The 14469-nt window shown below is 31.1% G+C and overlaps 1 non-coding gene across 1 annotated transcript; it reads left to right on the forward strand.

Moving 5' to 3' along the window:
* The first annotated feature begins 12859 nt into the window (after nt 1-12859).
* Trnag-ucc (transfer RNA glycine (anticodon UCC)) lies at nt 12860-12931 on the forward strand. Its single transcript has one exon. It is a non-coding gene; the product is annotated as a tRNA-Gly (tRNA).
* The last annotated feature ends 1538 nt before the right edge of the window (nt 12932-14469 follow it).

Here is a 14469-nt window from a genome sequence, read left to right on the forward strand (position 1 = left end):
CTATCATGCAGAAGAGATATGCATCTTTTTGCATAGCAGTGTTAAGGGCCACATCTCTACAAAATATAATGGGATCAATCCTTAAACATCCAAACGTACCGACTACACAGGTTCTGTGTTCATTTGGTTTAAATCAAATATAGAAAACTATTTTGGCCCTTTGAGAGCCAATGAAAGACAAGAGACACAAATTTCTTTAGAATGGCAAAGGCATTATGAAGAAGCCATAGACTGTTTAATACCCCGCCAAATAAAAAGAAGACATTTAAACACACATCAAAAGGCCATATTTCTAACATTATAGAGTAATACCTCCAAAATGTTGAAGTTTTAGAATAAATTCTCTACAACTTTGATTTATGATCCAGAAAAGATGGAAGAAATAACAAATAATGGGCAATTACTTCAAACAAATAATGTAAAAGATTCTTTTTTCTTGCAAAATGAAAACCTATCCACTTATGAAGTTTAAAAACTGGTATCTAAAATACTTTTTGTTTAACATACGCATAAAATGTAAACTAAGGAAAGTTACTCAAAAATAACGGAATGGAAGTTATCAGTATTGTAAACCACAGTCCTCCTCAATAGGATATTTCAATCTACGAAGATTCAAGTAGATATCTCAGATATTTAATAAGTTATGAGATATGGTCCAGACGAAAGTTAAACATGAAAAATTAGAAAGGACTCATTAAGTGCAGTGAAATCATTCTTGCGCACGGCACTCCTCCAAAATGAGTTCCATCCACCTATGATGTTTCAAGTTGATATTTCAAATTTATTTTTATTCTCTGGACAAAAGGCGGACATAGTCTACAATTTAATCCCCCGCCGGATAATAGAAAACAAACAGTTGAGATCTACAAAAATATTTTAACCATCGACAGCAGCATCATTAATTTATGAACTGTGTACGGATAACCTGTTTTAGTTTATCTTTAGACAATGTTACAAAAATAGCCAAACTTAGATTATTGCCTTGTCTTGTTCTATATTTTCAATATGTTGATATAGCAAAATATTATACAACCTTCTAAAATGAGACATATGTAGTTCGAGGTAAGCAAAGTTCGAGATTGGTTAAAATAATGAAAGTGCATGATTTATAAGTAAGTAAGTAACAAGTTTACAAACTGCTTTTTGTAAGGGAAGTTTAATTTGTTACTAGATACATGGATATGTCAACTTTACAAACACTTGTTTCTAATATATATACATGTAGTCACCTCAGTACATCCAAATGTCTTCTTCTTTTCTTACAAATAACTGATAAAGTAACTTGTTACCGTTAACAGAATTATGGTCCTTTGTTGATTTTTTCAATATATACCATAAAGAAATTTTGTGAACGCAACTCCTCTTAAACCGGATGGCAGATTTTGCTTAAACTTCCAGGGATGAACAACATTAATGTGTAGATGGTAGTAAAGGAAGGAATTTTGCTGCGACCAAATTTAACAGAATTATGGTCCTTTGTTAATTTTTTCACTATATACCATATAGAAATTTTGTGAACGCAACTCCTCTTAAACCGGATGGCAGATTTTACTTAAACTTCCAGGGGATGAACAACCTTAATGTGTAGATGGTAGTAAAGGAAGAAATTTTCGCTGCGACCAAATTTAACAGAATTATGACATTTTGTTAATTTTTTCACTATAAACCATATATATGTTGTCGGTGGGGGCATCCGTGTCCTTTGGACACAGTTCTAGTTTTCAATTTGATTTATTATAAGGCATTAGTTCATATATTTATTGCACTGGTGTTCGCTTCGGTAATAGATTTGAAAAAGTTTGTATTTCCTGCATTATTTTGACATTTAATTTACACGGTGCTACTGCATTTTGTTTCTTTAATTCGATTAATATGTAATGTTATTAAAGCCGTGATCAAGTCTATACCAAATCTGTGCAGGGCTGTTTAAACTGAATACTTGAGCATCAAAAACTATGACAATTATAACATAAACATATGCATGAACTCTTTATAAAAAGGTATGAAAACCTTGAAAATAGTTTGTTAAAAAATGCGTCCAACTCTTATCTATTTATGTTTAAAATTTGACTCATAAGTTTTTTTTAAGATCCCTATTCATTCAGACATATCACGGTAGAAATAAACAGGGGTACGTAGTGTCGGCCTCAATAAGTTTTGAAGGACTTAATTTTTCTCATAAAATAATTTAAATGTATCTATATTGCATTGTCAGACTAACAATTCAATGATGCGTTCTTATAATTGTGTTCCAGTTAATCAATGTTTTACTATATATTAATTTTAAACAACATTTTAAAATTAATTCAGTGTTTAAAGTTTTTGATCAATGAATATTCACTGGACAATGTAATCTAGGCAAATGTACAATACACTTCTCGAGATGTCGCAAACAGAATTCCCATGAACGCACTAAGTAAATAGTATTACCTTTTCCGGTCTCCGCCATAGTTCTTCCGTGATTCATTCAAATCATAATAGTGATAATCATGTTTTATTCCGCTGTTATTTATAAAAGCACATAAAATATGATATAAGATGATTCGTAATCAGTGTTATTCACTAAACATCAAACGAGCTAGATATATTGAAATATGATATCCAACAAATGCCTTCTTAATTTTCAACACACTTTCATGGACAGATAATTAAAAAAAAGAACGGTGACTTCCTTTTTTTCATATATTTGTTTCAATTCTTGTTCACTTAACCATCCGAAGTTTAAGAAAGTTCTCTGTGCTAATTTAAAATTTCCCTTTTGTTTGCTAAAACAAATACATTCATAATCATTCGGCACTTGATTATTTCAATTCATTAAGTGTCATAACTGGTAAAGTAAGAATACTTTCAAGATATTTTCAGTGTCCCCTATGAGACTTATGTAATATTAAACGGATGTTTTTTTTTGTTTTGGATGTTCATGTTTTGCATCAGATCTAGTTCAACACTAATATTTATTCTAAGAATCACAAATGTACATTTTAAGACTCTGCAGGCTGCCGTTTTTTTTTTAAATTTGTATTTGCTGGTGTACCATACGCTCATGCCAATGTTGAGGTCTGACATCTGAATTTGACAAATACACTTCATGCATTTTCATCCACTTTGCCACTGTATGGATCATGTGACATCCACAATTAACAACGAAAGCATGTTTAGTCATATTTTAATGATTGCCTAGTTGTAGATCGTGGGAGAAGACTTTATAAAATTATGTGTAAGTGACAGTGCCCAGTACCAACAGTGAAGTTTCAACAGTAAATTTCCGTAATACATGTAGTAATTTCATGCTGTGTTGTTGAAGTGTTGGTCAGTTCAATTTGTATACTGCAGAAAGTATCATAGTTTGCATTGAAAATTTTAGGGTTATTACTATTTCATATGTGCATAAGTTGGACTGCAGCAACCAGTAATGGTAACAGGAGTATGCTGCACTGTGCCGCAGGATCAATATAGTCACTCAGTGACGACATTGTGAAAACGAAAAGCAGAATTATTCCGATATTATAAAAGTAGAGGAAAAACTAATTTGGCAGACCCAACATAAGGTATGTGTGCGATTATGTGTTTGAAATGATCGTTTCAGTCATCAGAACACAGCCACTTTGAAAATGTTCAATACCCCATTTAGGGCAAGTTGAAACAACATACCCTTGGCTTAATACAAATAACAATGATTTTGCGCATATATTAATGTAAAATGCTGATTAAAAACATGCCAATAATAATACTTTTTTTTAAAAAATGCAGATACAATAATAATTAAACAACAGCTAACCTTTGTGCACCATTTTTGAAATATAATCGATTTCAATTTATATTTGTAGATGAATGAATTTCCTGTAAGTTCTTTAATGGACATAAAATAATACATGTAAGTGCATTGATAAAGTCTTTATTCAGATATTCTAATTTTGTGTAAAAGCTCTCCCAAAACTGTATAAAATCTTCTTTTTTTTCGTCCATTTAGCGAGTTTCAAGAGCCGTAAAGGTATTCATTTATGTCTATGTATAACCAACATGTAATTATTCTGATCGGTAGAATCAAAACAATCAAACAAACAAACAAAAAAGTTGCCCTATGAAGATAGTGCCACATTTGTTACGGTTTGGGCTTTTCACATATGTGTTTAATGCTGTAAGATGGCGAATAGCAGGGAATATCATCTTGTTTATAACTAAAGATCGTTGGTATGTTAATTATCGTATGCTAATTTCAAAAGATTCATTTCATAAATCTTTTTATTTAGGAGGGAAGGTGTTATGTATAGAGGTTTTAAATATAATTATTATCTATTTCCTGAATAGCTCAGTAGGTCGTGGGTTCGATACCTACTCATTCCACTATCATTTGTAATAATTAAATAATTTTTCATGTTCATTCATCCTCTTTTAAGAAGGTTCTATAATGTTCATTCTGGAAAATTCTTTCTCTAAGAAGTTTAGTATTATAGATTGTTCATTGATAGTATATATATATGATGTTTGTGTGTACTTCGAGGTGTGTGCTATTTTGTGATATAGTGTTTGTTTATATACTGATTGTATGCTTTTTACTTTTGATATCGTGAAGCGAACATAGTAAAATATAAGTTTTGATTCTGTAATTCTGTGTGGGAAGTGTTTTGGACATATTGTATTTATTCTTCTTTGGACATTGGACATTGATTAAATTTGAGTTGTGGACAATTGATTTTCGAACTGTGAGTTAAACTTTAGAACATTTATTAAATTGGAATCGTGGACAATTGTGAGTTAAACTTTACTTTCATATTTTTTGTATTATCGTAAATTACTGTTTGTTCTTTAATAAAAGATTGTAAAATTTGTTGTTGCGTCATCTTCTCATTTGAAGTTTTGTCAAAGTTTCTCATATACATTGTCGTTTGACTAAATAACTCTGTGGTCAATAGAGTCATGTTAAGAACGAAACGTTTTATGATTTAAATATCAGTTACAAGCTTTGAACTTTCTAAGTCCGAGAAAGCGGTAACTCGAATGCTCTGCAATGTTACTGAAAAAGATATCGTGGTCATATACAATATTCAAATACGACATAAGGCTAATGCCGTATCTAATATGACATGGGTGACACTAGCTGAAGTTGAAACAGACGGAAAACCTGCTTTAGAAATTGATAATGACAAGTATTTATTTGTGAGTAGTTTTCTTGATGCGGATATACTTCGGAACAGTTATCTGAGCGTAGATATAGATACCGAAAAACTGACTGCACGAGACGACGACGGTGTATACAGATGTGAGATGACATACATAAGTCTGGTCACTGACAGCGCCACAACGGTTGCAAGGAATTTAAGATTTGCAGTGCATGGTAAGTTTATATTGTATAAATATATAATATCATGATACTGATTTGTGATACAACCAAGATATCGGAATAATATCAGGATATATTTTCAGAAGCGATACCAAACTTTATGCAGCCATTGCAATTCATTAAAACTCATGAAACAATTATGATCAACACTCTCAATCGAGAATGATTAAGTTCACCATAACTATTTCATCACAATCGGTTATTTATTTTATCTAGTTTATTGAGCTGCATTACCCTTAATTTTTAAGCTACAATAGAAAAATGAACCCATAAATCAACCCGTTTCAGACCACGTTATTCCTAGCAATGAGCAATCAGGTAGGTTTTGTTGTTGTCATGTGAAGAAAACAATGGTAGTGATAAAAATGGTAGTGATAAAAATGGTAGTGATAAAGATAAAAACAATGATAGTAATAATAGCAATGATAGTTTAAAAAAATGATGAAAGTGATGCAAAGTGTGGCGTTTGAATTAACCCACAAGCATAAAATTTCGGATTTTAATAAAGTATGAAGTTATTTATATTTTTATGCTTTTTAGTTTTTACAGATACACAACTATGTACTTTAAACAAAAATGCAGCAGTTATTGTTGGTGTTTTTTTTTCAGGAATAACGAATATTTGTTCTATAATATACATTATTTACATCACAATTACCATTAGGAAAACTAAACGTGAAAAAGCGTTGTCGTCATGTCAAGGTACTAGTATTTTAATTTTATAAAGAAATTTGGAACACGATATATAGGAGGGAAATTATATATAGTTCGTAAGCAGATTTAAATAGTTATGTAGATTTGTAGTTATTTATAGTATGTATACAGATATTGTGTATGTTTCTTGATATGTGTATGTTTCTTGATATGTGTATGTTTCTTGATATGTGTATGTTTCTTGATTTGTGTATGTTTTCTTGATATGTAAAACAGGTACAATTGATAAAATATAAATGTATTAAAGATACACTAAAGTGATATAAATTACATAAGTTGACTTTGTGTTTTCATATTGACAAGGTCAACTTTATCATACAAGTTAGGTACTGTATCTTACTTATACACAATCATTCTTTTTGCTTTATATCTTGATTGTACCTGGATTGATATCAAATGTGTAAACAAACTTTTATTTCGTGTGAATGTAAAAGTAATATGTTGATCTTGTGTTTCGTTTCGACAAGATCAAGATATTATTATTGACAAGAATCCCTCACTTATTTTTGATGCCCATGTGAAATTTCACATTGCACAAAATGAAAACCGAAACTCTATTCTATAAGCACATTTAGGCTAAATTATAAATGCATTTGATAATAACATGCAATATATAGTATAACAACACAACATTACATGAAAAAATATCTACTATGAATACACGCAACTGCACCTATACTGTATACTTAACTCTCAAAAGATATTTCATACGGTGTCTAAATGGCACGATAAGGACATCGTACATGGGTATATGTTACATTTTCCTCGAAATTAACATTTTATGCGGTACAGTATGATATAATTTTCGATTGAAAGAATCGTAGATATCTTGTTCTAAAATATCTGAAAAAATTTCTCATAGTAAAATTAAAGTTATAACCAAGTGGAATTTGGTAAGAATATCTGATGTCATACTAATTAGGAAGACATTTAACTATTTGTTAACCTTCTCCGCGGTTTCAATTGTTTTGTACATTTATGCTATATACTGTCTTGCCATATTATTATGCATTGTATATCCTCACGGGCCATATGACCTTATGAAATTATGAAAAATAAACTTATCAAACTTATCAAAACTTATATTGTAGTTGAAAATAAGTCGGTCAATAATAAATATTTATTCCATGCTATTAATATTTACTACTTTAACATGGTCGCAAGAAAATTACATACAAAAGTTAAATTTTCACTAACTTGATTATGTTATGTTACACTAATGTGATAGAGGCGCTCTATATATATTTGTGGTCAACATATATTTATTTTCAATTTCATGATTTTAGTATCCATCTTAATTTAATTTTAATAATTTAATCTATTAGTGTCAAATTTCTACCATTTTTTTAACGAAAAGTTTGCTGTTCTGAAATTAATAGGTACTAGATTCTAGTCTAAAATTAATAACAATATTAAAAATTGTTTCTTCAACTTCAATGAGTTTGTAACGGAAGCTTATACATTAAAAAATTTTACCCTCGAAAATAATGGTTCTTCTTAGGATTTATTTTGAGCATATTTAGTATTGTAAATGGTCAAAGGCATTCGAAATTTCGATTTGCCAATAAATGAAATGAAATGTTAAACAAATTTCAACGGTTTTTTCCAAGAAAAGTTTGCTTTCCTGAAATAATTACGGACTAGTCTAAAATTAATAATATTTAAATGTTAAAATTGTTTCTTCAGCTTCAGAAAACGAACAAAGGAAAACCTTCAGCGATTCGGCGTAAGTTAGATATTTCAATATTTTTATAAAACAAATAGAAAATATACTTTTTCCATTAGAGTTCCGCAATATAATTTTAAGTAAATTAATTATATACTCTCGGCAAGTACGTGCATAATTTTCATATGAGTACAGAAAATTCCTAAAATACATGTGTAACATTTACATGCTGGGATAATAAGATTTTAAAACTTAAAAATGGTTTTACGTGTCTATTAATATTATAGCTTTACATGTATATGAAAATTCTTTGTCAAAATCAATTATTATAAATTTTAAAAAGCTAAGTAATCCCTTCTTTCTTAGGGAAAACATGTTTTATGTACCGGTTTCATAAAGATAAAATATAGTACTTTCTTGCATGTCAGACAGGATTATCTACTGTTTACACCGGTGCTAGAAAACACTGTCTTACACCCCCCCCCCCGTGCAAGACAAGTCACATGTTTTAAATGACGTAATTGCCGCCCCTTTTATGAATGAATTGTGTTCTTAGGATGACGTCATTTTACCGTTATGAATGAAGTTGTAAGTTCATACGCTACTTTAAGAATAAAGTGTGAAATGAGAATATCAGTTTTCATAATTTCCTCTTCTGAAAATAATTGATTTTTAATATGCAAGAAAAATATTCAAACACCGGCTACCGATACAGACCGGAATATCTAGCTCTCGGGTAACTGTTTAGCGGAAAATTGTTAGAGCCTTGTAACACCGCACTTTGGGGTCAAACGCACTTTGGGGTCCGATCCCAAAGTGCGTTACGTACTTTGGGGTCCAACCTCAAAGTGCGTTACGCACTTTGGGGTCCAATTTCGACCCCAAAGTGCGTTAAAGAGGTACATATGCATTTTTTAACATCAGGCAAACGACCGCACTTTGGGGTCAGAGAAAATTTATCTTCATTATGTTTTAAATAATATAGTGTAGTCAAAACCAATGGTAAACAAAAATCAAGGTATTAAATAGACACAAAACATGTGCCTGAATCAATAGGGATTTAAATGGTCTTGATTAGTAAGTGAAGAACTTTCACTAGATAAATCACCAAATAAAGAATTTCTATCAATTATTAAACTTAAAATATGTTTTTCTCAAATTTTCCATTTATTTTAAAAGAATGTACACCTTTCATTAACGAATCCAATTTTTTTATATATCTTTATATGTCTTTAGCTAAATGCATCATTTTCCCGTTTGTTATTTACACGTTTTACAGAAATATGATAGTCTTAGCATAGACAAAGGTATAAATTCTTGGTAATCTTAGTAAGACATTTCAGTAAAAAAAATGCCTGATAATATGCTAAAATTGCCATTTATTTAGCTAAATGTGACACATAAGAAACTTGACTAGGTGTAGATGCGGCTTTAAGTAGTAGTCCGTACAGGCAGTACTAAAATATCAACTATTTAAGTAGTCGCACATTAAGAGCGGAGCTTCAGAATAATGTAAAATTCTGAGGGTATAGAGGGGAGTGTGGGGTATCGATCCCCCCCCCCCGAGGGTTAAAAAATAACATTTTAAAGGCCCATTATGCTTTTTTGTTTTTCTTAAAAGCTTTTTTATTTTGATGTTCTTTTATATTATCAAAAAATACACATTGGTCAATTACCTGAACCATCCTTTTCATCTGTTGCTTTTTGACAAAAAGTACATTTATAGAGAATAAGTATTTTATATGGAAATACTACATTTTGACTACTTTTTATGAAAAATAATTTCACATTTATCGCTACTTTATTCAGGTAACAAGCATCTTACATTTCTCTGATACCATTATTTTAACATGATAAAATTCATGTTTGCTCTTTCTAAAGAAGTATGTAAGATTCCCCATTAAAAAAAGCCATTGGCGAACGGTTGTTCCGGAGCTTACAAAAAAACTTAAGTTTGTTGATAAACTTAATAATGTATTTTTAAAAATCACTATTTATAGTCCGATCGAAAAACTTGATGTTTCACCAGAATATTGCAATAGTGTATATTTATAGTTCTTTGGAAAAAAAATTCACTGCATTTTATTTCATTCCCAACATATTAAAAATGGGGCTCAACATGGCACCAAAAGTTATCAAGTAAATGACTGACAGAACGGGATATTTTTCGCAGCATCTTTTAACTTTAGGAATACACAATTTCTGTACTAGAGTATTTTGAACGGTGGCATAAAAGTTTTGAATATATACTTTTTTAGTTTTGCATACATATTCTTTTTTAGTTTTGCATACATATTTTATTTTAGTTTTGCATACATATTTTGTTTGAGATTTTTGTACATATTTTATTTTTGTTTTGTTTTTTACTTTTTTCGTACATATTTTTACATGACGCCATTTGCAAAGTAGAGGTTTGGATAATTACGCCATTTGTAAAACACCATTTTCAAACACTTCGCCATCTGTAAATTACAGTACCCCATTTGCAAACGTCATTTGCAAATACCAACATTTTCATTTTTGGAGGTATCAAAAAGATAACAACACTTTTTAGTATATATATACATGTATATATATTTTTTTTCTAAATCAGTGGAATATAAGGACCTATTTAGATCTTTTATTGTGCATTATTGTAATACACCAGTCATTTGTAACCACCTCCCTTGACCTAGGGGGAGTGCGAGTTAAAAAAGAATCGTGTTTTGATGTCTGCACTGTTCCGGGGCATAAGGCAGGAATGTTATTATCTGAATATCCCCCGCAGGGCGAAGATTTTACCAGTGGTCGCTTGGTTTAAAGTCAATGCCCACCCCCGCTATTCTCAGGGGGTGGGGTTGAGTGGTGCAGCATATTCATGGAATAATAACTGATCACCAATCAACAGCCCTTTCCAAATAGACAATTCTATAATAGTATATAATAAAAAAACAGGATTATATAAAATACATATGATTTAAAACATGGGCCGAAAAAGGTCGGCCGAAACCAGACTTGCGCGGCCAAAAACGACGATTCCAAAAATGGGCCGAAATGTGACCAAACCACTGTGCTAGTTTTATACTCAACTATGGGCTGTTATGAGATGTGAAGGCTGTTTTTGTTGGCTAAAATATGTACGAAAAACAAAAATAAAATATGTACGAAAAACTACAATAAAATATGAATGCAAAACTCAAAAACATAAAAAATAAATAAAAAATATGAATGCAAAACTGAAAAAAAAAATATGTATGCAAAACTAAAATAAAAATATGTATGCAAAACTTAAATAAAAAATGCAAATGTCACTTTTATGCCACCGTAAATGTGTTATATGAACACAATTTTTAGATATTTCAAGTGGTAAAATTAATGAAACTTTTATCACTTAAGCATCAAACAAAGTATAGACCGCCATCTTGAACTCCACCTCAAATATTTCAATGTCGCAGATCGAAAATAAGTCAGTACTCAGTATTTAAGCAGAACTCAGATTACACCTTTAGACCTCTGGAACCCAAAGTGCGTTGATATGTAGCATATTAACGCACTTTGGGGTCAATTTCTCGATTTTAACCACAAAGTGCGTTTGACCCCAAAGTGAGGTGCGAAGTTTAACGCACTTTGGGGTCGGACCCCAAAGTGCGTTTGACCCCAAAGTGCGGTGTTACAGAGCCTCGTTACCGCCGTAAACAGTAACTCTCGAGCAAGATATTCCGGTCTGTACCGGCAGCCAGTGTAAGGTTCTTATAGTGAAACATTATGACAAAAAAGATATAAACATGATCATGTATAATTTAAACTATGTTGATATAAAAAGAGGTAATAATGGTTTGTATGCCAGCACGTTCATAACGGTAAAAAGTTTTATTCTGAGTTCGTAGGACTGCATGTCCTTTTCCGAAAGCTTTCGTATTTGCACTCTTTTTTTAGGAAAATGTTTTCAATTCAACCCGAAAAGGGCGATTAAAACACGGCTATAAAGCTGCATGAACTAATAAATCGATATTTATTTGAAAATCAGAAAAAATAAATAAATAAAAACACAAAAAAGGGAAGCAATGTGAAGAATTTCCACATGATATAGAACATTCGGATATGTTTGTCATTGAACTTGTTTGCAAGTATTGTCTGAAAACATGTTTCATGTTGAATAAAATCCTAACGTATTTGTAAGTATTGTCTGTAAACATGTTTCATGTTGAATAAAACTTCAACGTGTTTGTTAGTATTGTCTGTAAACACGTTTCCTGTTGAATAAAATTTTAACGTATTGAATAAAATATTTCAGTGTTTGTAAGTATTGTCTGTAAACATTTTCATGTTAAATAAAACCTTAAAGTGTTTGTTAATATTGACTGTAAATATATTTAATGCTGAATAATATTTTAATGTGTTTTTACTATTGTCTGTAAACATGTTTTATGTTGGATAAAATCTTAACGTGTTTGTTATTATTGTCTGTAAACATGATATATCTGAAATTATATTGTTGTGTCACTTGTATTGTATTTTATCACATTGCATTGTAAGTCGTATTAGTCTTATTGTTTTTTATTGCATTGTATTGTTGGATTGTTTGTATTGTATTGTGTTGTGTTGATTTTGTTTTGTTTTCTATTGTGTTGTATTGTATTTTTGGTTTTGTATTGTGTTTTTTTAATTGTACTGTGTTACTTTTGTATTGTATTGTATTGTATTGTACTTTATTGTATTGTATTGTAAAGACGTCATATCTTTAAAACAGAAATATTTATATTTATTTAGTGTTCATATTTTTGTAAAACAAAATATATATTTTTTGTAAAAAAAAACAACAACAAAAACGAGGCTTATTACTAAAATCTGCGAACTTAAGTCATAAAGTGCAATCACGTTAATCACGGTTTTGAAATTTTTATATGTCCTTGGCGTCTTTCAAATAAAAACCATCTGACAAGCTGTTTAAATATCTAAATCATTTCATAAGTAGATATAACATCGACAAAAATATTGAAATCGTGATTTTTTTCTGTAACAGTAAACATAAACCCCGGACATTTTAAAAACATATATAAATAATAGCCGGCTAACAGATATCAAATGTAAAAGACAACCTATATATTTTCACGACAAGTTTAATTTTGTAAGGATTTTCTTGTATATAAATTCCAAGAGCGTCGGTGGTGTAAAGGTTAGCATGGTTGCCTTCCAAGCAGTCGATCCGAGTTCGATTCCCGGCCGACGCATTGTTAAACTTTTTAAATAATAATCTGTTAAAGTGTAGGAAGTGTTCTTGAGTATTTCTTTGCAATATTTACCGAGGACATTTGAATATTCAAAAACCTGTATCGCAGTGGATAAACGAAACCTCTGTCACACAATGTCTTGGTATTCTGTCTATACAGTACCTTGTAAATCATGTAATGGTGTGTTAGAAACATGACATATTTACTAAACATACGGAAAAGATGATGAAACAAAAACGTACTTTCAATCCAAATCTTTATGCAACACTGCAAGTACTCAAAGTAAAATCTAACAAGTGAAAAGAATTATAAAGAAAAACACGGGGGAGGAAGTGTTACACGAAGGATGGAGTTCTTATGATAACTTGTTTGGAGTTCTTATGATAACTGCCACGGAGTTCCTGGAAAACGTTACGGATTTCTGTGGAAAACTTTTCTATATACTTGGAGGACTCGCGTAAAAAACGGTTATTTTTATCTTTAAATGGGGAGTTTGAGGTGCTAAATTAAACTTTGATAATTAAGCTTGCCCTACATATTGTATTATGTTTCAGAAAAAATCTTTTAGTCCATATTTCGTCGCCGTTTTAAAAAAATCTGGTAGTTTTGAGAAAAATTTCCAAATTACTTGCTAATTCGTACATATTGACCTTTTCATTTGTGATCTTCTTCGTTGCTATACATAATCACCTAATCATAGTGGAGAGTTGCAAACATAAAGCCCGGGCTAATAAATGTATACCCGATTTTTCAAATGTTACGGAGTTCTTGTGATAACTCAAAATATGTCCTGGAGTTCTTATGATAACCTTTGTTACTGCCAGTGTGTTTCTTGTGCTTAATTACGACACGTTTAAGCGTATTTTATTAGTCAATTAGTGTAGCATAGTACGCTTATCATTTGCACAAAAAATTGGTTATATAACGTAGGTTTTGATCGAGTTTTAGTTCCTAATGAAATTTGTGCGAAATCATATTGACATTATAAAACCCAACGAATGCACTAAATGTTTCTGTGTATACTGTTCGTCAACAAAAGTTTTATGTCATAAGTTTCCGCAAATGCAACATTGAGGACATGTGGCAAAATTAAAACACGATCATTCAATATATCTGGAGAAGACATGAAACTGCTTTGGTGTACAGTCTACATAGGATAAACAGTCGATGACTTCTAATCCAGTTACCTCTTTGGCGTGGGTTCGATCCCCGGGAGATGCTTTGGTAGTTCAGCACGGAGGAAGGTAGTCTAGCACTGGTGTAACTCTCCAGGAACGATGGTTAGGAAACTACCCGCCCATATGACTGAAATACTGTTGGGAAAAGGCGTAAAATGAAACAAACAAACAAACAAAATCTTCAGGAAAACCTGAATCAGCGGTCACCTGTATTCAGCAGTAACATGGCTTAAACCGCAAAGGAAAAATTGTTTAAAACTTACACTTTTTTCTCAGTTACATGTTTTAAGCAACCACCTTTCTAAAGCAGACAATAAGTAGTTGGGCTTCCCTCAAGAAGCGGCTAAGTAAATTGTATCA

The sequence above is a fragment of the Ruditapes philippinarum genome, unplaced genomic scaffold, assembly GCF_026571515.1.
Source record: "Ruditapes philippinarum isolate M1 unplaced genomic scaffold, ASM2657151v2 ctg2531_1_1_1_1, whole genome shotgun sequence".
NCBI classification, from domain to species: domain Eukaryota; kingdom Metazoa; phylum Mollusca; class Bivalvia; order Venerida; family Veneridae; genus Ruditapes; species Ruditapes philippinarum.